The following is a 25,893-nucleotide window of genomic DNA, read 5'->3' as shown; positions in this document are numbered from 1 at the left end:
TTGCAGCATTACAGTGCAGATCACTGCACATCACAGAGAGAAGTGGCTCTAGGACTACTATGAGATTTTTGGGGTTTTTTTTAGTACAGAAAAGGAGGTCATGTTACTTGATAATTACAATACTTATTGTCTTTTTAAAAAAAAGTCTATCACTTGCTGGCAAGATTTTCAACAATAACTTTTCTTTTTGATTTCTTTGCCCATGTATTCCTAACAATGTACTGAAATATTATGGCTTGCAGAAGATGTTAGTGTGTATTGTACATCCAAGGTCTGCTTGCTCATTCTAATGCATCTGCACATTTTCAGTGTTCTAAATTAGGATTAAGTGGACAATTCACACTTTTTCCATCTTTTGTATATCATCTAATCTTTCTGCTGAAGTGTTTCTCAAAAATGACAATTAGTGTCTAACACTTCTTGGCACTCTTTCACAAATTGTCATGCATTTGAGTCAGTTATCTAAGAACAGCCATGAAGTTCTTTGGATCTGTTGGGGAAAGACTAGTTACTTATAGATAAACTGAACTAAGAAATGTCAGCAGACTCAAAATTAGTGTTTTACAAACTACAAATGCAAGCAAGGCAGTCAAAACTAGTCACGACTATGTACACATTTATATCATGGGCACAGGAAAGCAGTGCTGAAAATTCTAGGAGTAAGAGATTTATAGGTTACTTGTGCATGAGTTAGCAGTTTTTTTAACAACTATCCATGATTGAAAAATAGCTTACTGTTAGTCAATAATTCCCAATATTAGTGTGCTAAGAAATGTATTGATAATTTGGAAGGCAAGAGTTTGAATATTTTTCTTACTTCATTAAATGTCATGGATTCAGATGACGGTAAAGTAATTTCATCATAGACTACTGAAGTTTAAGTAATAAATAATCTACATTTCATAGGGATCACGTTGAGGCAGAATCACTGCTCTGTGCCTCAAATTTTGGTCATACATGTAAGGTAGCCTGCTCACGTAAATAACCTCTGCAAAACCTTCAGTAAGAATGTCTTCTCCCAAATGTTGTTACCATAAGCCCCATATGTAATAGAAACTGTTGTATCATGCATGGCAGGGGGTGGACAGGAGAGATGTTTTTTCAGGTGTAAACTGAATCAAAATTATTTAATGCTTTGTAAGACAAAAGTAAACCTTCAACTTCTGAAAATCTTTTGGCTCCAAACACAGTACACAGGCTACAGAATTAAATGTTCTTTTAGAAAACTCTTTTCATTAGTTTGGCAGGCACATTCAGGACTTTTTCAGGGAACAAAATATTTTTTAAAAGCATGTTATGAACAATGCAATTTAGTAACTCAAATTTACAGAGACAAAATCATGAATAATTAAAATTTGAGATATGATTTTTTTAAAATTAAATCTATTAGGGCTTCTTGGATAGCCAAAGTACCAGACGATGTTTGTGAGTGAGGAAATGTGATTGATGTGGAGTTTTTTTAGTAATTTCTGTGTGCAGAATCTTGATATAAACTCTACAACTTGCTTTTCAGCTATTTGAACCTTCTTTGAGCAGTGTGCTATTCACAACACAGATATTTTAAATATATAAATAGATGGTAATTAAAGTTGCTTAATATTACATTTTTTGTGTTATAGAAAACACCTAAAGAGGTAATTAGCAGAGGTTCTGTTAGAAATACATTTAAAGTGTATAAGACATTATTATGGGACTCACTGCTAAGAGGAACAATGAGGAAGTGACAGAGTCACCACCGGTTTGATTATATATGGCAACCCAAAGATGCAGCATTGGTTGCTGGAATCCATGGTAATTCTCTCTTTAAAATACCAAACCTGATGCCTGTTCAAATTATGAATACCCTACTGGTAGTATTCTTAAAATATCTGCTTAGTGTGGCATTACTGCAGATGTACTCATCTTGATTGTCCCTGGATGGCATGATAATTTTGTCACAGTCTCTTCACAGGATTTTGGAAGATGGCATCTCCTTGGTTCATATAAAGTTGTCCACGTAAGCAGTGTGAATTCTCCTGCGGTCAGAACTGTCTTCCTGCATTGACAGATTGTAAGGGCTACAACTCAAGGAACACAGCAGACAATACTTTTGGTAAAGATTTATACAATTATTCATGGAATTCTACACTCTGTACTGAAGTTCTATCCAGTATTTCAAAGCCTATATAAAGCAAAATGTTTAATGGACTTTAGTTATATAGGAATTTTCCAGGGAGGCGAATATCCTTTCTCTAAACAATCCTAGTGATTCACTTTGTGTTAGACATTTGGAAAAAAAATATGAAAAAATGCATAATAAAGTCCAAGCTAATATGAAAAGTAATTTCTTGCAGGCTGGATAAATCCAAGTTAGCAATAAAAGATTGGAACTAAACCTTTATGTCATGTGACAATATAGTAACATCTGGAGACTCAAAGGATAATGAGTATGACTCTTTCACTTTGAGTCTTTTTAATATCTAACAATTCTACTTCAATAATTCAAATTAAATCTGCCCATAATGACAGATTGTTTCCTAAGATAAGGCCAGCTTGCTTTGTTTGATGTAATTTCTTTGTCAGCATAGCTCACTTTTATCTTTAAGTGCAAATTCTTAAAAAACTTAACTTACAAAACATTTATGTAGAAACTGAGTATGCAAATAATCTGCAACAGAAATTTCATACGAGGAACAATTGAGAGATCAAAAAGGGCATTTAAAATAGATATGGAGAAAAAAATGATTGAAGGAAAAAAACATTTCAAAATGTTTCCCAAGACTTTAAGAAAGACCACAAATTAAGGGTTCTTAAAAATAACTCCAGTTCACATTTTCTTTCATTTTCTGGGCTCAAGCGTTTAGAAATATACTGTATTGTACCATTCAGCTGGTATAATTTAAAGTCTACTGCCTTCGTTTCTCTTCGCAAACAGACTTGTTCACACCACCCATTTTATTTACCATGCTCCATTCCTGACACTATCAAAATATATATTGGCTACTAGCTCTCACACATGAGAGTTTTCAGTGTTTTTTTCATAACTTTTTTCATTCTCCTTCCTGAAGACTGTAGAATGCCCAGCATTGAACAGGACAGTGTGAAGGGATTAGATAATAGAAATAAAATTTGGGGTTAAAGATGACCTGACCCATAGCCTGTAGATAGCTAGAGATACATACAGAGCTTAATTCATGTAGTTTTGTGGTTTGAAAAAACAGGAGAAATAAAAGGATCTCGTCAGTAGACCTGGTTTATGAGGCCCCAGTAGTATTTTGGCACAGAAAGGATGAGTCACCCTGCAGACTGTCAGAGGAACTTCAAATAAGACTACTTATCCATTGTTTGTAAAAGCCACCATCATACATAACTACAACTTTTGAAATATCTAGCCTCCTTACAGCATGTCACAGTGTTCCTGGTTAGTTCTTAAGAGATCAAAGCGAGATTTTCAGGTCTTGGTGTTCTTGTTCACACTGTGTTCTTTCTGTTCTGTTCATAGCACTGAACAGAACTCAATTTTCCAAGCAAGTGACAAGAGAACACATTTGTCACTAATTTGTTCTTTTATAAACCCTTAAGTGTACTCCAAAGGAGAAATTTTAAAAAATGCCCACTGACTATATGTTTAGGAAGCATAATTCTTTTAACTGGACTGAATTGTCCCCTTTCATGTTGTTGCAACCCAAACAGACCTGTCAAGACATGCTCAGAAGGACCATGATTTTTTGTGAGGGCAAATTACTAGATGCCAGAAGAAGATTTGTCCTACTTGATTTCAACACAAAATCTACATATTTAACCTATTTCCCCTTTTGGATACTCTTTAGTTTTAGGCAAAATAACCTACTTTGCTAGGCTAAGTTAACAATTTTTAATTTTTTTTTTTCTTTTTTTTTCTTTTTTGTACCACTAATAAAAATCTCAAATAGCTAAGGCTTCTCTTTGTCCAGTAATTCTGATTTTGTTTTCTGTTTGTGATTCTAACTTCTTTCTTACAGAAGGTATTCTGTATAGAAACACTGGAAATACAGGCATCCCAAGAGTGAGAAACATTTCTGTCAAATGATAATGACACTGAGAAGAGACACAGAGAGAATGAATAAAGAAGAACCATTTTATGTGACAGTATAATAGCAAAAAGGTAATTGCCTGCAAGTTTACAAGGCAATAAATGGCTCTCTGCAGCTGATGAACATGAAAGCAATAGGCATTAAAGGCAGAAGAGCTCTCTGTATTTACCAAACCCTCAAATTTTAAGTGTGGCATCTCAGAGAAACCAGTAATATTTTAAGTTTGATAGCTTTTTTTTTTGTTGTTGTTTATTTTTTCATTAAATTTATAGTACCTTTGGATCCAAGAACATAAAGAGAAAAATAAGAAAAACAGCATGTCAACACAAATGAAGCATAGACAGAGGAGACTGTGGCATCAGAACAAGGTAGTGGGAAAAATACTTGGAAAAAATTCTGATTTACAGAATTTGTGCTTCTCCTAATCCAAGTCAAAAAAGACATCCTTGTATTGTCAAAAGTTGGAAGAGAATCATAATCATAGTCATGTGACGAAGGGAAGAACTTCCTAGGGGTGTCCTCAAAAGCAAAGAGGATGTAGAAAAGAGTATCTTCATGCTTCCTTAAAGATAATTCCTCAAAAAGCATATAAAATCCATGCTTCAACTTATATTCCCTACAGGAGCTGACTTTGACGAAATGACGAGGCATAGGGGGAATTCAAAACATCTGAACCTTGCAAAAGATTATTTCAAGGACCAGATAAATTAAGATGGTGGTCACTGTAAGTATCTGACCTCTGAAAGTCATATCATGCTAGTTCAAAACATTCTCTAGTTCAACCTTTAGAAGAAGATGAGGTTGAAAATTAACTCCTTCTTTCATTCTTCTGGAACAATTCCTTCCAAATCTTCTAGATTCATTTGTTTGTTTGCTTGTTTGTTTGTTTAAAAAAATAGTACCTTGTTATTGAGTCTGCCATTATTTATAAAACTAGTCCCTTATGTCTTATAAAACTCCCAAAAAACTATCCAGAGAGTGAGAAATTACCACGTTGATCATTAATCAGTCAGTCACCTTTAGCTGCAGGTGTTGAGTCACACAGGTATATTTTACAAAATCATAGCTATTTGTTTTACAAATTATTTTAAGATTTTTCACCTAGTTCAATCAATGCCATTAAGCAATTTAATTACTGCTTCAGATCAATGGAGAAAATTAAAAAGAAAAATTTTGTGTTCTTAATTTTATAGTTCTTTTTACATACTCATGAGCTCTGGTCTTTTTGGTTGTTTAAAGATTCTCAGCCAAAACGTTGTGTTCAGTTCTTTAATCTATGTCAAAGGCAAGCATTAATATTTTACAGCTGTACCTCTTTTAGTACTCCCTAAGTGTGGATGGATTTCTAATAAATGGTGTGTCCCATCATTTCTTACAGATTTTGTCTACCTCTATTTTAGTTTTGTTTATTTGCTATTTGGTTGTTCTTTAACAAAAGGCTATGAAGTGTCTTAATAGCCTGGTCACAGATTTTTCTAACTGATATGGAATTGTCAAGATGGCTATTTCTCACAAGGACATTTCACAGTAGTGCCATGGATGCTGAAAAGCAGCATCTTTGTAGTTCAAGCACAGTTTAAGGGTTTGAAGCAGACAAGACTTGAGGGAGGTTCTATGGCCTGGAATATGCTGGCAGCCGGGTAAATTATTAGAACGGTCCTTTCTGCTTCTTCACTCTGAGAATCTGAGACAGCTCCAGCACTTATAGGAAAACACTCAGGCATCATTGTTGCCAGGGCCACAGCTCCAAAACTGCAGCCATTCCCCACAAAACAGGCATTCAGCAACACGTTCATTCACATACTTTGCGTGGGGGTTGCTATGGTTTTGTTATGAAGAGATGTGGAAGGCAACTAGAAAATCCTTTTTTTTTTTTGTAAATGACCACAAAGAACTCTTGCCACCAAATAAACTTTATGCTGCTAGCAGTCACTGACCAAAGTTTCCTAGGCTTAGTCCTTTTTGAATGGTGCTACAAGTTCCTTTCTTCCTTTCTTCCTTCCTTCCTTCCTTCCTGTTGAGATAATGTCTCACAATCCAATATTTGAAAATCAATGGAAGCAAGTAACTGCTTGCAGTTACAGAAACTTCTTCCAGTACAGAAATACTTTCTAGCAATTTCCAAAGTCACTTATACTTGACCCAGTTGAAATGCATTTTCTACTATTGGCCCTTTTCAAGCTAAACTTGCCTGTGTTGTTAAAAACCTTTTCTGGCATTGTTTTATTATACTAGGGTTTTAGCTGCTATTCCACGAATAAAATAATATTTGGCTATTTATTGCCATTATTGCTATTTTTACAGTCATAAATCACTCTTTTCCAGCTCTAAAGTTGGACATAGTTTTAAGTTTCCTCTCTTTCATCCATTAGGTATTCTGAGATATCAAAAAATTATTTGCTCTAATCTGATTTTGATTCCCATAGTGTTTCCATTCATGTAAATATGGTCTGACTTGAGATGTGATGAGCTAGATGAAGTTATCATGTCAATACACATTATCTGCATCTTTAAGATTCTTTAGGACCATATGGGATACTATTGGGTATAAAAATATCCAGAGGTGGTCATCTTTACCTACAGAATTAATACCACAGTCAGATAACTGGCTTTAGTGTACAATATGAAAATTAACAAAGGACAGTGAATATAGATGTCTACTAATTTTTTTTTCTGCAGACTTGATTACATGATGCTCTAGCCATGGTCTCTGGCTACATATGTTGAGTTAAAATCAGCATCAATATTTTTATTCAACTCTAGAATCCAGGAGTGCTGTGTCCATTTTGTGTTCCCCAGTACAAGAAATACATGGGAACACCAGAGTGAGTCTAATGCAGGACACCCAAGACAGCAGGGCTGTAGCACACAGCACAAAGAAGAGGCTGAGAAAACTGGATTTGTTCTTAAAGGAGGAGGCTAAGGGTATCTTAAGAAGTAAAGGTTGACATGGTCTCAATCCACTGGAAGGCTATACAGAAGATGGAGTAAAACTCTTCTGAGAAGTCTTAGGATGGAAGTCAAGAGTCACAAGTTGTAACACAAGAAATTCCCATTAGTTATTAGAAAAAAACCCAAAGGTTTCCCTATGAGTGTAGTGAAGTAGGAAAGGCTGTGAAATCTTTAAATCTCTGGTTTTGGAGAGGTTTAATACTCATCTGGGCAATTTCCTGTACAACTTGGTCTGCTCTGGCCCTGGACTTGAACTTCAGTTTGAACCAGGTAACCAGAGGTTGTCCATCATAGCCCAAATCACTCCCCAGTTCTCTGGATGATATGATGCTCCTCTGCCTCATAAGCACTGGTCACACTGTGCCTCGACTGTTTCCTCCCCTTCAGTGACAAAATGGACAGAGACCTTAATTCTCAGCAGTGTTCTCCCTCAATATGTCTGGTTTATGCTGATTGTCACAGTACAGTTGGAAATTAAATATAGCATGCATGAAAAATAATAATCCAGGTATATGAAATCCTTGATAACCTGTGAATTATTTTCAATCCTCAATATAGTGGATGCACCAAAGTTAAATACAGTATTTTTCATTTTTCTCTATTTTCACCCACACATTTATTATTTCACAATCCACCATAGCACCCTTCTGAGTCACTGAATCACATAAATTTTCCATGTGTTAATATTTTGATTAACAGTGTAATAAAAAATTAATCTCTTAAGAAGTGGGAGTGAAGCATAAGCATGTTTTTGTGAGCAATACACTTGCTGAAAAAATAATTTTGCTATTTCAAAAAATTCGTGTTTGCCAGAGTGAAATGTAAAGCTGTGAAAGATGAAACTGTGTAGATGCTGTTAGCCTCTGAGTCAGCAGCTCACATTTCGCAGAAATTAGCATTTTAAGCCTAAGTGCTCCCACTGCGTGCTCGGAACCACCTTTCTGCATAGCCCACTGCCTGCTGCGGTCTGACAGTGCCTCAGAGCTTACACAATTGAAACAGTAACAAACTGATTCACTGTAAATTAACAAAGTGCAGCCAGTCACGCTGAGGAGTGATTTACCACAAGAGCAGCCTCTGTCATGGAGGGGGTAGGAGGAGCTGACAGCACAAGTGTTTTTTACTGAGGCTGAAGGTGAAACACCTGCAAATGGGTCAAATGATTTATTTGATTTCTTTAATAAATCAGGGCAAGCAACAATCATTAATTAACATAGACACACAAAAAGAAAAGATTTGTCAGAATGATTTAATTATTTTTTTTATTTATTTTAGAGTATTCATGCAGCAGTGCCACAGTATAGCAACAACAGAGTTGCTACTTCACAAAGAAGAATAGCTTTTCACAGTTACACAGCATTTTTAATAAAAGACCTGTTAGTTTTGATCTCTACTGGTGCTCTGCCAGCCTTGAATATGGTCACAATGCCCTGGAAACTGCTTTCTTCTATGCCCAGCTCCTTTGATAGCAGGAAGACACAATGACACAGAGCTGCTCTACTCTGAGTGCCTCTGATAAATCCAAGCTGTCAGATACTGCTGGTCAAAGGTAAATGGGACATCAAGGGGGGAAAAAAAGAAGCACCAAGGCTAAAAGGAACACTGACTTGTTTTGCAGTGCACTTGCAGTAGAGCTCCATACTAGTTTAGCTGTTCACACAGCACTTAACAGAAAAAAGGCTGCTCCGCATACAGCATGTCCTCTTTTAGTTATTCTTTTGTGTGAAGTGGTTACCACAGCTTTCAAAGACAGATAAAATCTAGCATAAAGATACCTCTATGAATAAAAGATAATTTTAAGCAAGCTTTGCAATTATTAGACAAAGCAATGCAGTTTACAAACAAAACCTGATCCACTGAGGATGATACATCTGAGGATGTCAAGAACAACACTTAGGTCAAAGGATGCCCATCTAGCTCAAAACATAAAGCAATGACCTGAAAACTAACAAGAAACCCAAGGAGGACAGATTTGAGGAAAAAGTGTTTATAGAAGTAAAATGTACTACTGCTGCACTCAAAAGATCATAAGCCAAACTGAGACTGGGGTTTACCAGCTCTTTGAGGAGTGTACAGAGGGTTGGTGCAAATGCAGAGCTAGAGAGAAATCTGCACAAAGCAGTATTGATTTTTTTTTTCTGACATATGTGGCGTTTTTAAGTCAGAATACTATGTGCAACTATTTTTCCCGGAGAAGCAGAGCTTTGACTCACAGTAAAAAGTGAAAGAGAAATTCTGTGAAGTCTCAAAAAAGGAGACATCTTTCTATAATGTCTTCATCTGCCAAACCTCATGTGTCATTGCTGTTTTCCATATTTTTCCAGTGGTTTAAATGCAAGGATTTTCAAGTTTCTTATTTTAAAAATATAGTTTTATCCATAAAACTTGATCATGTAGAATGGCATTTATAGTCCAGTTAAAAGAGGACTATAGAGGCAAAAAACCTCAGACTAGATAATAGCACTTGATAGAGGGCAAGAATCAATTATTCATTCAGAAACATCTAGAGCTACTCAGATGATCTATCTGCATAACAAATAAAACTGATGATTTGTCCTGTTTTTTTGAATGCATGATTCATGATTATGGGATTACTCATGAGGCTCATGACACGATTTGATCCAATCCAAAAACAACCTTAGGAGGAATAGCTGAAGCATGTGGACCCTGATTCAAGCATATGTGTTTGCTTCAAAATATGAATAGTCCTATTTTAGGGAATTTGATTAATCTTACTCCTAAAGTTATGCACCTTTAAGTTCATTGCTTAACAAGTGAGATAAGACACTTTAAACAGGATGTGTGATAATAAAATGTCCTGGCAGATGCCAGGAAAGAGTTGAAATTTTACAGTACTCATGAGGGTGCAGAGCCTGGAGCCTTGTGGGTATGGCTGAGAGATTATTCTACACCACCCCACCTCATTGCTGGGGGCAGGAGTAAGGCAAATCCATACTAGAGCTTGTTCTCACTCAATTCTCAGTGTCTCTCTACTGAGTTTAGGGTTTCATATATCTCTTGTACTGGGAAGCTCAGAAATGGACACAATACATCAGATATGTCTCACCAGTGCTGAACAGAGGGGCAAGATCACTCCCCTGACCTGCTGGCAACAGTCCTAAAGCCGCTCAGGAAACCACTAGCCTTCTATAATGCAAGGACACACTGGTAGCTCATTTTCTACTTGTGGTCCACCAGAACCTCCAGCTCTTTCCTGTCAATCCAGCCAGCCCTTCTACTGAACTATTCATGGGTGTGTTCCTCCCCAGGTTCAGGACATGATGTTTCCCTTCACTGAATTTCATGGGACTCCTGTTGGTCTATTTCTCTAGTCTTTTGAGGACCCTCCAAATGGCAGCACACCTCTGTGGTGTACTAATAATTCCTTACGATTTTATATCATCTGCAAACTTCCTGAGGGTGTTCTCTGCCTTATTATCAAAGTCATTAATGAAGATGCTAATCAGTACTGGTGCCATTATTTACTCCTGTGGTATGCCATAATTGATGGGCCTCCAACTGGACTTTATGCCTTCTATCACAACTCTGTGGGACTAGCAATTTAGGCAATTTTCAATCCACCTCTATTTATTTATATGTTTGTCAATCAGGATGTTAAGGGAGACAGTGCAACATAAAAGATGAAATTAGCAAGTGTGGGTACACACCACGAATTTATTGCTACTGCCAGCAACTAAAAATAGATCTAATATCTGGCTTTTCTAACAATTTTACTTTTGAAGCAGAGAAGCAGCATTCTGGAGCATATCTTGGGGCAGCTATAATAAAAGAACTGCAATCTATTACTGCATAGTAAAGCTAAACTTTCTACTCTTACATCAGGGCGGACAACAAATAAACCTGGGTCAGCTAATTTGCCAGTGTGTGCACAACTGATAGCAAGATATGAATTTACTACTACCATAATAAAAACATCAATGAAACCTAAAATGACATTTTCTTTTAAAAAATGTAATACAAATTTAAAAAAAAGTAAGAAAAATGTAAAGCATTCACAAAGTAGCAAAACAAATGCAGAGTCCAGGAAACTAAAAACAGAAACAAGTAGATTGAACTTTCATAACAAATCAGATTAGTTTTTCTTCTTATGTAATTTATCAATGATTGTTGTTATCAAATCATGATCCCTTTCACACCATGTGGCCATTTTTCCTTTCTGAAGTTATTCTTTTTTTTATAGGCCTGGCAATTCCCTTGTAGAATGTCTTTTATGATTAATTTGTTTCTGACTCTGTCTCCATTGCAAAACCTAGCACCACTGGTGACAAACTCAACATCATCTTTCTGGTGTTCGTTTCTGCCTTCTGCTTCTCCTTTGCCTGGGAAATACATGGGCTTCTTTTAGGTCTCTATGATTTTGAATGTGGAATCTTCATTCTCTCCTGCTTGGGCTGAACATTCCATACCTGTTGTATTACCTGCTATAATATTACATAGTTTTATATTGTTGCATATAATTATGCATTAATTACATTTACTGTGGAGGAAATGTCTATATAATGGAAATATTTTAATCCTTCCTTGAAAAATAACCAGCCAATGAAGTACAGTGTTGTATCTAATAGAACACTGAACTACAAAAACAAAACGAAAAGGTGCACAGAGCAACAGCATTAATAGGGATATTTGAATCCTTAAGGATAACCAGATTCTTTACCACTTTACCACTTGTTTGGGTGTTTCCACAAACACTTTGACAAAGCTTATGAACTGATATATCAATGATACTTACTGAAACAAAAGGCTCATAAATGTCGATTGTCAGATGGAAACCCACAGCACTCAAAGTCATTTAATCTACATTGTTAATTTGCAAGTTCATGCATTTTGTAATATCTTATAACAGCTCAACTATCAAAAATACAATATCTATGAATGGAAGAAGATAATTTTCAAATTAAAAAGACTTCTATATGTGTCTTACTTACAAAACTGAAAGTTTTGTTTTGTTTTTGGCCAGAATAAAGCATTTTAGCCACTACATGTATTATCACGCATAAGCATATTTTTGTGAGCAAAACAAAACAGGTTTCAAACACTTTAAAACCAAAAAGATAACTATCAGTTGGTGTAGTATAAATAAATATATAAAAACATCAATTTGACAGAAATAAAGTAAATTTTACATAATTTTATTTTCCATGGCAGATCTTTATCTCCTGTAGAAAAAGAGAACATTTAAGGGTTTGTGGGCAGATAGAAGAGTTTCCTTGCTGGGTATTTGGGGAAGAGGTTACAAAATAATTGTGGCAAAAATGCTTGAAAAACTTACAGTCTTAAGGTCTTTCTCTGTCACCTAGATCCCTGTCTTACATTGCTCATCCACTTGAACTTTGACATATATAAAAACATCTTCTAGAAATTAAAGGATCATTTCAGTCTTCACTCTGTCTATAACCTCTCAGCTGATGATGTGCACAGAAGTGCCAATTAGTGCCAAACACGATGATATTCTGTGAATGCGTTCCAATTAGAAACCATCAGTTCATTTGACAGAGACAATTACTGCCAGTAGAAAGTACATTTGAGTTTCTGAGGAAGTTATTAATGTGTACTGTACACCAGAAACTTCCTCAGAAGCCATAATGGTAAACAGTGTCAAGAAAATATTGTAGAAAAGACAGGTCAGTAGATACAGGTCATTAAGAATTACCTTGTTAAAGAAAAGTAATGCAACAGTTGACTTTCTTTAAATAAGAGAAAGAAGGATTAAAGAAAAAAAAAATAAAAACGAGATTCTGAAGTAATTTTTAATATTTATGGCAAAATGCATATCCATGTCCAGAAGTAACTGGACAAAGATTTATAACCATCCTTAAGTTCTATCCTTCCTCTGATGTGAATTGATATGTAAATCTGGGACCCCTAATATAAAAGTTGATATTTTCCAGTAGATACTATACAAAAATGTCATGTGTACCCCCAAAGGCATACACTTAAGGGTTTTGGGGGTTTATTAGTTTTTGTAAGATTTCTGTCTGCTTCTTCTCTGAAATAGATGATCTGTCATTGCATTGTATATTAGGCACTACTTTTTTATTCAACACATAGGAGTTATGCACATATTCCTCCATCCATATAGAACAGTCAACAATTGCATATATATACTGAGAACATAAATTATATATCCTTTGCTAAACCAGAATGAGCTTGTATTTTATCCAGTGGGTTTTTCTTTAAAAGGACAAGCTAGGCAATAGCTGGCAATGACTGACCTTTAAGACAAGAAGAGAGCAAATCTTACCTCCTCATGTAGTGCTCCATTTTGAAATAAAATGCTTTAATAGAATTTTAGATAATTGAAAGCTGAATTTAGTTTAAGTTCATTCATGATTTATAGTCCAAAACAGCAGTTTTCTACTTCTTTTTCAATGACACTTTGATATTGCTTTTATCATTTTTACCACTACTTATGGAAGTTACACACTCTTTTGGGTAAATGAAAGAACATCCCACCTAAAAGCCAGCAGCAAACCAAGAATGGACGTAAACAAAAGATTTCATAAGTGAAATTCAACTCTTCTGGTAAGTAGATTGGATAGATTGGACAACATTTTCTTATATGCAAGGTTAGAGCACCATCAGCAAAGCTCTGCAGAGCAGTGGGATTTGGATTCATTACCAGACAAGGTATTATCCTGAAAATCAGAGATATTATTAAAGTATAATAACCTTTTAATGTATTCAAATTCTGTCTTGCATTTAAAAATTAAAAAGATATTTGGCTTCATTTACTCTCCTTGGTCTTGCACCACCCTTTCCTCTTTCACCCTGCTCACTTTTCAGTATATTTTTCCTTAGATGTGTCCCCATTATGCTTGCTTTTGGCCTTTTCTTGTTGTTTTAAGGAAATGATTATGGGTGCTGAGGAAACAGCCTCACCTAACCTCTGTAGCGTAATTTGTAGGAAAATATACAGATTTAAAAAAAATAATGAAGATTAATTCACACAGATAGACAAAGGTTTAACTTCAGTAGAAAGGAGTGTGTTGTTTTACAAATAAAATTTTGCTGTAAAAATAGCAAGAAAATATTGGTACATTGTACAAATGTTTGGTGGCTTCCAGTTTTTGAATTTATGAGTAGTTTTTTTAATCTAACAAGTAAAGACGTCTGCATAGGACTGCCATATTAAATACCAAAATATTACTTAGAACAGAAAATTGTTTGATTCCTTTTCTGTTCCTGTAATTGTTGCATAAGTATTCTTTATTTCTGTGACTATTTCAGTATGAGATGTGTAATTGCTTCCTGGCAAGCATTCTTAAACTAAGAGAACTCCAAGTTCAGTGTGCTGGGAATACTACAGTCTTGAATTTGATTAGTCCGTGATTCCTTACAAGACACTGCATTCACCTGTTTCCACAACTTAACTTACAGTCCTCAATCTGAAGGAATCAGGATGTTTTTTAACCTCTAATCTGTAAAACAATATCAAATTCTACAATAGCTTTCTGGATTTGGTTTTGTTTTCTTTTTTAACACTAACCTATTTATTCATTAGCAGAATGGCAGTTCTGCTCTGATTCATACTTGTGTTTCAGAAGAGGAAGGAGGGTTGATCTGCACATTTGCTTGGCCATGTAGGTACATGGAGTTCTGGTTGATCTTCCTCCACCATCTGCTCAAGTGCTTTTGTGTGTCTGTGTCTGCAGGAAACTTCATTTTTCCCCTCCTTATTACCGTAATTTCCCTCCTATTCCAAGACAGCTGCCGTTTATATACTGGTCCACATCTTCTACTACTATGCACTGATACCACATGATCTTAGACATTCACATTATAGACATGATCATCTAAAATGTGGTTGTCAGAACTCCATTTATAGTTGAAAGACAAAAATAGGGCATTTCTTCATAACTCATCCTCATCCTTATGTAAAACCTAAAAATAAATCACATGAATTACAATTTAGAAGTTCCTATTTTTCTCCAGTGAATGACTAAAAAGGGAGGCAAGGATGACTAATTCAAATACAGCCCTCTGCTTTGTAGATGTTCAAATCAAACAGCTAGTATACATATTTTATTTACTAATGAACTTGTATTGCTTTTGCTCATTCATATATGAAGAATTTTAAGACAATTCTTAATGACACAATATTACTTTCTTTTTTCCTCTTCTTTCTCTCTCTGTTCAGACAGTAGAGGAATAGTTAAGCCAACTCTTTCCCAGATACCATTTCCTTAAAAGCTTTCATGATTTAAGTAGTAATTTGCTTCAGTCACTGAGATTATATCAAGAGAGCTTGGAAGGCATTTTACATTATCAGCACAACTTTGAACACATACCTCACTTGCTGATGAAGTAGGACAAAAGATACCACAAGAATTTTGGTTTAACATTTAATCCCTCATTTAATTTACTATGGTGGAAAGGCAATGATCAGGAAAGAGGCAAAACCAGAAGGCAATGGTAGATTTACAGATTACTCCTGAACACAAAGCTCATCTATATCAGCCTCCCTTAAGCCTTTGATGGTAACACTAGATGAGATGAATGTTTTCTAGAGGTGTGGGGTAATTGTTATAGTTTATTAGCACCAATTTGTTACCATACTAGTTTTGACCAAGTGATAGTGCCACAAGAAAGAAAGCTGTAATTTAGGAAATTTAATTAGCTGTAATTTTTATCCTTTCCCAAAGACTTCTCCAAAGTCTTTAGTTTAAAGACTATTAACATTAGGATTTTAAAAACTCATTAACTGAAACGTGTCCATATGATATTCAGGCTTTGAGAAGTGAAATGAGCTCTGAACATCCAGTTTGCTATAACTTTCTCCTCAGAATACAATATATAGGCAGTGTGCAATGTACTTAGCTGCTCACAGTGTATCAGCTGGTAAAAAATCCTGCCACCTCATACACAGAAGATACAAGATAGAAATTACATCTCGTTAAACTACAATGCAATAGGGCACTCATGGAAATAGATTACAGTCTTTGCAAAAAAAATAATAAAAAGTGTTGCATATGATTCCATGGGTGACCTATTGACCCTGACTCCTTCATCTAGATTGTGCTTTATGCAAATTCAGGAGGATTCTGGAAATGTGCATCTATAAAACATTCTCTGAAATATCCTCCACTATCAGGAGCAAACATCATCTCACTTGCAGCTTGCTTCTTCTCAGGCTTCCAGATTGCTTGATTACTGCTGAGAAGTTAAGAATGATATTTCTAGACTGTCTAATTATGGTTTCTTATGACTGTAGGAATAGGCAATAATAATCCTAAGGAAATTTAGTGCTCACAGGATCAGTTCTACAGAGCTTACATGAATAATATTTTAATAACAACCAAGGGAATTGTTTAACTTCAGGCACAAAATTATGAGATATGACAGCTCAGGGTTCAACTCGATTCCTAATATAACATGGTTTGACTCATTAATCACATAGCTTCAAGAGGTCAAGAGTTATTGAAAGATGCAGAGAAAACTTACTAAGAAAACTTACAATAGAGTAAAAGGAACTGCTGTGAGAAATATGATGGATATCTTATAACACTGTTAAAATGGTATGTGAAAATGCATAATAAGGATATTATAACCATTTAATGACTTTCTAAGACTGTTGAAGGTTGGAAACTCACCTTATGTGAAATAATGTTAAAATCATTAATGCTGTGATGACTAAAAACAGCATAAGGCTTTTATTTAGGACAGAATTTAAGAAAATGAGCACATAACCCTAGAGAATAGGGAGAACTCCTCTGTGGTTGTATTCTGCAATTTGACCATTCACTCTTACCAGAAAAAAAATAAAATATTAATGGCCAGAAAGATTAACTCCCCAAAATGAAGGATGCTTAACGTAGTTGGTCTTAAACCACAGTATATCACTGCCCTCTATCCAGGTGATGTGTGTATTGTACACATATTGACAATATATGATAATGTAATATATTTTGTGTGCTTTGGCTTGGCTTGATTTACAACGGAAGGCAAAATTGAAGGAATAACACACCAAAACTTTAGACAAAAGTGCAGAATAGGGAAACTAACATGGAAGAAAAAATCATAGTGAACTGGGAAAAAAAAAAGGAAAGACGGGAAAAAGGCAGAGATTATGGAGTACAGAGGAGTATAAGGTACACATACATGCACAAATGAGAAAAAAAGAAGAAAACTAGCAATCATCAGTGAAACAAGAAGAGAGGGAAAAAGCCATGAGCAAAAAATGAAGCAAATAGAGGAATAAAAGATTGCTGGGATCACAGTCCCACCAACCTGTGAATTTTGAATGGGTACCAGCCAGCTTCTGGGAGAAGGCCAAAGAGTTGCTTGGCTAAATGAGAAGCAGTTGGCATCCTGGTATTTCACATGTGATGAGCATCCAATATGTGACACTTGATCCTATGCCAGGGATATGCTATGGTTTGAAATTTCTATAAGCCAATCAGGATGCCCACTACTTTCTTTTATCATATTAATAGCATGTCATGCACCAAAGAATACTTAATCCAGATGCACATGAATTTAAATGGAACAAAATTCAGACTGTTAAAAACAGCTGTTCAGAATCAGTCCATAAAAAATAAATTCTATTTTGGGCAGAAATTTGTTTCTTAGATCAAAGTGCTTCACTCATTCCTCATTTTTTATATTTTAACAAAAAAAAGTCAGATCAATCAGGAATCATTTTTATTTAATTATATATTTATTTGATAGCCTTCAGACAGATATGGCTATCAGAGATGGCACTAGAAGTGCACTCACTTGTATTTGGCAATTTCTGAATTTATGATGTTGCAGTGCTAATTCATCCTATGATTCTAACACAGAGTAATCGATAATCAATATAAAAGGTATGTTTCTTGCTTAATCATCAGTCCTTTACTAGAGAGTGCATTTCTTCTCTGTGAGTAATGCCTTTGCAATATGTGATTAAAAATTATGAAGTTGTTATATACATTTTAATACTAATATTTATCCTGAGCCAGGTTTAAAATTATGCTTTAAAATCTCTCTTTTCTAAAGATTAAAAAGAGGTAAGCAAAATTAGGATGAGACCTATTTAAATTTTCGTCTACTACATGTCCTTTTCTATACTTATACAAATTTGACTGCTTTAAGTCTCCTGCTTGTTAATTTTACTGAAGGAACATGTCTGCTAATAAATAGTTGCAGATAGTTTATGCCAGAAAGATGCCAGAAAGATGGCATATGATTCCCTAGTTACAGGCTTGGCATAGAGGGTCTAGTTTGTTAATATATTCTTGTCTTTTTTTTTTTTTTTATTAATTTATGTAAGGTTCTGAAAGCACTCACTTCTTCTTTGTTGCAGAAATATTGCAGAGACATCCACGAGCATTTATCAGAAGATTCAATGAGAAAAGCTTCTACATTGATATTCGGTGGAGTCTTCTCATAATACTTTTTTTTTTTTTTTCAGAGTATATCTCTAATTATGACATTACCTATAGAAATATTAAAGGTGTTGAATATTATGAACAATCCAACTGGGATAACACTTAGCCAGACTTGCACTGACTCATTCACTAGTCCTCAGAATGTCTGCTTAGGATTGAAAATAATTGTAAAATTAATGAACTATTCAAGAGAGAAAAGATTTTGGAGGATGCAAACCCTTTAAATGAGGTCACACAATAACGGGTCAAATTTTGATGCTGTGGAATCTACTAATTTTTGTTGTGCTAATTCTAACATGAGTCAATTTTCATTACTTTTATCTAACTCAGGGCTCCAGGAATATTTGCATGTGAGATTTTCATTCAGGTCTCTGAACTCATCATGAGGTGTAATTGTGAATATGTTTACACAAGCAATTTGTATCTCTCACATAAAAGTTTGTCTTCACCTCCACAAGTATTCTGGAAAGCAGATGTAAGTCACTGGAAATTTATCTCCAGTATTCTTTACTTTTAGATGCATGTAACTATCTTGTTGTGAGTTTTTTGGCCCATTGGATAAAAACCCTTAAAACAATAAATGTATTAATCTAAAATATAGAGTGAATTTTATTTTCCTAATGAAATAGTCCCAGTCCTCCTCATATACTTACATAATCTGAGTAGTTTTTAATTTATTGTACTGATTTTCAACATCCAAATAAGATTAAAACGAAAACTAAATATATATAAGATTAAAATGAAAGCTAAATATATACAAAGCCATCCTCTATAATTAAATGGTGCTTTTTAGTAGGAACAAGCACATCGTAACTGCAGGTTTTAAAGTCCAAAATAAGACTGTGTAGGGAAGGTGATGACTACATTCAAATGAACATTGGTAAAAGTTTCTGTGAGCTCATTATTCTACAGAAAATGAAGCAAATGTATTTCATACCACAAGCCCTGCTTTAAAAAGCACAGTGCTTTTATTCCCTCAGTGACTTTGATAAACATCCTACACCATGGTGATTGCAAGCATGTGACCACAACAAAAGTCTCATGACTCCCAGGGGCAGCTCAGCGTGAGTAAGCAATTCCTAGCACAGTCCAAAGCCACATTCCAGTAAGAGATTACAGTTTTTGTACAGCCCCATGATTCCTGCCACTCCCCATCCCCCAACAAAAACATTATTGTTGTTATTTCCGCTACATCAGGAGACTTAATGACTATCCCATCCAACACTTTAACATTTCTTAGGAATAAGAAATAGGGCCATTTTCTATTTTGGTCCTGGGTTGTGACAAACATGTGCTAATAGGCCCCAGATAAACTAATTGAGAGCCTCACTGAATCCAGAATGTCATAATGCATTTGGAAACAAGACAAAGTGTTTCCAAGAAAGACGTGCTTTTACCCACCACAAATAACCCAATTAACTAAGTGCTTTACAGGGAAACTCATAGAAAGTCAGGATTTTGCTTTCAGTCAATACACAAGATTTCCCAATTCATGGTTCAAGCCTGAATAAATTAAAATAAATTCAGAGGCAATTAAAAATAGGTGGATTTTTAGAGGACTCTCATGAAAACACCGGCACCCTGTCCAACCATTACTTTTTAAATGAAAAAAAAGAAAGAAACCAAAACAAACCCCCACCCAGTTTAGTTTACGCTGATATCCCAGTTCAGGTCAGCTGTTGGTCTGCTTTGATAACTCTACTGCACAAACTTGAGCTTACTGAAGAAATTGCAGACTATTTCTCAAATCAGCAGCTATTTAAGTGCGAGATAAGACTGCTGGGCCAGAGTGTCACAGTACTGCTGCTGCTGTGCTTCTTCCTGTGGTCTATGCTGCTTCATTTGCACTGAGCTTTCATTCCACATGAATAAATGTAACCAGTCTGGACAGCTGTATTCTGTAAATGTAGCAAGAGAATGTGAAAACTGCCTAAACCATGGTTAAAGTACCATACTTTTTTTGACATGAAGCATAATTTACATAATATTTAATGTCACATCTCATTAACACCATCTTTTGCCGCTCATGCAGGGTCTGAACCTGCATAATGCTCATCAATTAAGAACCATTTGTTTTCTACAAAGTTGCCACCAAAGAAGCTTTTTTCCATATCTTCTATTTGCAGGCCACAAAACAGTGAACAATTTTCTTAGCCATTTCCAGCACATTTTTGCCACCCTACATCGACTTATCCTTCTGAGAGAGTAAGTTTTTAGATTAATTTCCACAAATATCTCTTTGTATAAGACTTCCTAGAGACACTTGCAAATTTTAAAGTATGGCCTAACTACCAACACTTTTGTTTACATGGTTTACATGCCCCATCTTGCAGTGTCAGCTGAGCTTTGAAAGGTATAGCAATGTCTCAAAATCTATTTCAATGCTTTTTCTGGAGTCCAGAATGAGAAGCTGACCTGAAGCTTAACTCATGTTATACAAGCTACTAGAAAATTTTGCATTACAGGGGTTTCCATGAGTACATGGCCAAAAACTAAGAATTACAGAATTGTCAAGGTTAGAAGAGACCCTTAAAAGCATCCAGTTCAACCGCCCACCCAGCGCTAGCACTGTAACCCCTAAACCACTAAGCCATGACACAGTGCCAGATTCAGATAAACACTTTCACATAAGTGGCTCTACCACCTCGCTAGGCAGCCCATTACAATGCATGACCACCCTAAAAGTGAAAACATTTTTTTCTGTTGTCCATTCTGAATCTCCCCTGTCTCAGCCTAAAGCCTGGTTCTCTGGTCCTCTCACTGCAAGCCCAGTAGAAGAGAGTGGTCCCCACCTCACCACAGCCTCCTTTCAGAAAGCAATGAGCTCCTTCCTGAGCCTCCTGAAGACTAAGCAAACCCAGCTCCCTTAGCTACTTCTCTTACAATGTGTTTCTAGACCTTTCATGAGCATTGTTGCCCTTCACTGGACACACTCCAGACCTCAATGTCCTTTGTAAAATGAGGAGAGATCACCTCCAGTACATTCTCTGTTGCCCCACAGGGCTCTGTCCCTTGCAAGCAGTCAGCGCTCCCTGGATTAAACCAAATTAGTGCAGTTTCAAGGTATTAAAAAAATGGTTTAATCCTCTTCTTTTTTGGCTGTACGTGTTGAAATAGATACCATTGTATTTTTGAAATATTTCTCATGAATCTAGATAATAATATATAGGGATTTTTTTTTTCTTGCTATCTTGACAACACTTTATGCCTGTTTCCTTTGAGGTTTGGGCAGAGTTTTTTGAATTAGGATTTTGGGGTTTTTTACTTAAGAGACATATATTCTTTTTCTTTCTATGAACCTTATACAATGTGGTAATAACACTAAATATAACTAGGGATCACTCTATCAGTGTCTATATGTGTGCTGACAAAGAAATTATAATTTTTCTTATTTTGTATATTGCAGAGAGTAGCTTAGCACAAACTTATGGAATGCCTGACACAATGTGATTCCAGGCTATGCTTTGAGTCCCATTTGTTATTAAATAATGGTAGTAGGTTAAATGCTTGGTGGGGATAAAGAGGTGAAGGTGCAGCTAGAGGTGGGTATACAAGGAAGTACAGTCAGTTACAATCATGACAGATGTCTTTGGGAAGCTACAGAAGAGCTCTAAATGTGGAGCCAGACACATCAGTTTAATCCAATAACAGATTTTAGGGGTGGTTGATAGAATGCATTGGATAGCTGCCAGGAAGGGCCTGATGGTTACATTGGACTCTTCCAGGCTCAGAAGCAGCTAAGTTTCATTTCTAAATGGGTTGCATTTAACTTCTTATTACAATCCAAGAAGAAAGGCAGGACAGAAAAGGAGGCTGATGAGTACTGTCTGATTTCTAGTTCCAATATTTGTGTCCCTGTGCCTTTGTTAGGCATAAGAATTATTTATAAAACACTTATTAATCACACAGGGTGTGATCATTGACTAATTAAATTGACATTAAGTTTCTCTAATTAGACAGTGTTTGGGAAACATTTCAAATATTAAGATAACTGCATTAATCAAAGAACTATTAATCATTTGATCTTGTGGGCTCAGTAAATGACCATAATACACATCCCTGGTTATCTGCATTTGGGCACCCAGGTAGTCGCATTTACTTTAATAAAACTTAATGATATTCTTTTAGTCAGGCATTTAGATTGACCTGCTAGCTTTGAAATGTTTTACTTACCTCTGCTAATCACTTTATCTCCTCTCACCCATTTGTCTTGTTTCACTTGCCCTATGAGAACAGAAGGAGAGGGGGTTCTTGAATAGTTTAAATCAGTCTGGGATTTGACAAGAGAAAACTAGACATTAAAAGAAGCTGCCGGCATCAAAAGAGAACCAATGCTCTAACCCTTGGCTCTAAAAGACAAAACAATCGTTGAGCATGGCAGCCTCACTGTGGTTTAAGTACTCTCACTATATTCCTCAAGCAAAATTGCTATTCAAAGCAATGGAAATTTCCTTAAAAAGAAAATATTCCTAAGAATATCTTTTTGAACCCTTGAGGCTGAGAGTTAGTGACTGATGCATTTTTAGGAACACTTTAATCTTTATCCTAGACATAGTAGTTTTTGCAGGTGCATTTTTATTTAGCCATATGTAAGAGTGGATGATCTAAAAAAAATGTAACTAGTATCAAATGAAAAACTATTTTTCTTAAAACATATTGACAGGATTGTGATAATATAATGTTAATATTGGAGATGCAAGTGAGCATTTTCGTATCACTAGAGAAACCATGGTTTGATTTTAATTTTATTAAAACACAATGACATAGCATTGTCGCCTGAAGTAGTATTCATGATTAGCAATAGTAGAACAGTATGGCAAAATTTTTCACTTTCTGTGTTTTTTTTAACAAGTTTTTCTCCAGCAACTAATCTTTGTAGACCTTTTCATCATTATCCTAAATTAGATTATGTAGATCTAGAATAAAAATTGTAAAGGCATACTGCAGGTGTCCGAGGCAGCTCATGAATCCACATTCAGGGGTACAGCTTTGTACCTTTTATGTTTGGTGGGTCTGAACCTCGAGCAGAAGCAGGGCAAACAGCATGGAAGAAAGGAGGACTCTCACGTGGGTTCCCTAGGCTTTATTCCACCCAAAGGGTTGCCCATGTGCAGAGCAAGATCCAGCCCTCCGTTCTCACCTTAAGTACAGGGGGTGTGGAAAGGGGAATGGGGTAACTTGGACCAATCCCAAAGGGACGGAGTGACACAGAACACGAAGGACAGGCAGTAGGACAATTCTGTGCATAAAAAGGGGAGTGAGGAACTTGAGAACTTGCCGACTCACCCTGAAGCTTCACTAGAACTTTCCAAGCTTTAGAGCAGGATGGCAGTGTGATTGACAGGACGCACCAGCAGGGATAAACCAAAGTGGTTTGATCATGGGGGTATAGGGACAAACCATTACAAATAACCAAAGCATACAGAATTTTGAGAAACCCAAACTGCACATTGCAACAGCATACAAAACCAGAATGGTTAGCTGCTTCTTTTTCTGCCGAAAATATTTTATTTTCACACTGATTATGAAGAGTATGACAAGTGTTATTTGGAAAAGGAGTAATACTGAAAGAAAAGCAGATAATTACCAATAGGAAAAAGTGATAAGAGTTAATCCATTAGGGAAATGGAGAAAAGGCTGCCATAGCTTCACATTCACAGGCACAACCAGCAGTGAGGCTGAGCCTGAATCTCCAATAGTCACACATGTGAACACTTACACACCAAGTTTGTGTATATATATATATATATATATATATATATCTCCATAGCATGGACAGAGAATGCACTCACACAAACAATAAAGCATCAATATGCTTTCTCTGTTCCTGTCCTGACTAATGAGACTGAAGATCAATTAGCAAAACACATAATCTGTGAGGGTCCCTCCAGCAGCTGGGCTCAGACACTGCAGCAGCTGCCCCCTGGTCTCCCCATCACTGGCACCTGGACATATGAGCCTGCAAGGCCACAGCCCTAGTCCAGCTGCTGATACTCAGAGCACCTTTGGTAAAGCACAGAGACTGACAGACAGACACATGATCTATCTCTCCAGTAATTTACCTGAGTGGGTATTCAGTCTACCCAGTCCCTGGGTTTCACTCTGATTTAATGTACAAACACATATGAACAGGTATCTCCATAGGTGATTCCCACTTCTGGTCTTAACCAAACTTCAGCTCTCATGGTCTCTACAGGAGTTGGCCTGGATCTCCAGGTCCCTCTAGTACCTAGTTCTCAGACCTACTCTCCAAGATCTGACCCAGCCTTTTGGCTACTCCAAAACATGACTCTCAAATCTCTTATACTGCTCGCTTGCTACACCAGGTAGATGTTTGCTGGTCATTGCACATGCTGACATGCACATCCACACTACACACACATTGCAGTTTCTCTAGGTGATGGCACCATAGATGCATGGGTCTCTAGACTTGCTGCCCTACCCAGTGACTGGTACCTAGACCTACATGCACAGACATGAGCACAGAATAGAGTCTCCCCAAAATAGTTAAAGAGGATTTTAAAGAATAGGGAGGGAGCATGATCATCCTTCCAGGGTAGCCCTGGGAGGAGCCAGGTCAGAGGCTCCTGATAAGCTTCTTGGTGTTCCCCAACTGTCCTTGGTCCTCTCGGCTCCTCTCATGTTCACTCAAAAAATGTAACAAAAAGATTTCTTGTTGGGGAAGAGATGATTCTCTACACTCCTGAAAAGAAGAGGAATGAAGATTGATTAGTCTTCACAACTTTATTTATTAAGTAGTTTATCTAGTTCCTAGGTCAAACTAATGGACCCGCTTCATCCTCTTTTGTATTCATGTTTTAGGCCCTGGAGAGGCAAGGAAGGGGTAGGTCAGGCATTTCATAGCTTGGGTAGCCAAGACACAATTTTATACAGCTCTCTGCACTATCATGAGGTTCTTATGTAGTGTTTGCCAGATCAATAATCTTTCTCATCTCTATCTTGTTTCCTCCTTCCTTTTCTGGGAAGTGGAAATTTTAAACTTATATAGCAACATGCATTGAGGACAACAGTCACAAATTAAAACCATGACACCAATATTAGGATAATATATTCATTGCTATTTATGTCACTGCTTAGCAGTGGCCTAACTGGTGTACATATACCCAGTGAAGGAAGGTCTCCACCCTAGAGAATTTATCACATTAGATAGGAGAATGAGTCAGGTAGGAAAACAGAGGCACAGCCTTGCTTAGAAAGTTAGTGGCAGAAATGAGACAATATGTTTTAAAAAGAGCCTCAGGAAGTTTAAGTGATCTTCTTGAAGATATTGAAGTGCCTTATGATAGGAGAAAGAGGAAGTTAGATGATCTTAATATCTTCAGAGAATACTGTTGGATAAGAACATTTCTTAAAAATTATTGAAGTTATTTGTTTTACGTTATTACTTTTAGTGGTACTAGTTGTGTTTGCTTATCTATTTAATGTCTGATGCATTATTATTTCACTCAAGTACTGTTAAACCTTTGAAAGAATAC

This window comes from Zosterops lateralis, assembly GCF_965231275.1.
Source record: "Zosterops lateralis genome assembly, chromosome: 4".
Lineage (NCBI taxonomy): Eukaryota > Metazoa > Chordata > Aves > Passeriformes > Zosteropidae > Zosterops > Zosterops lateralis.
Note: the sequence above shows the minus strand (reverse complement) of the source record.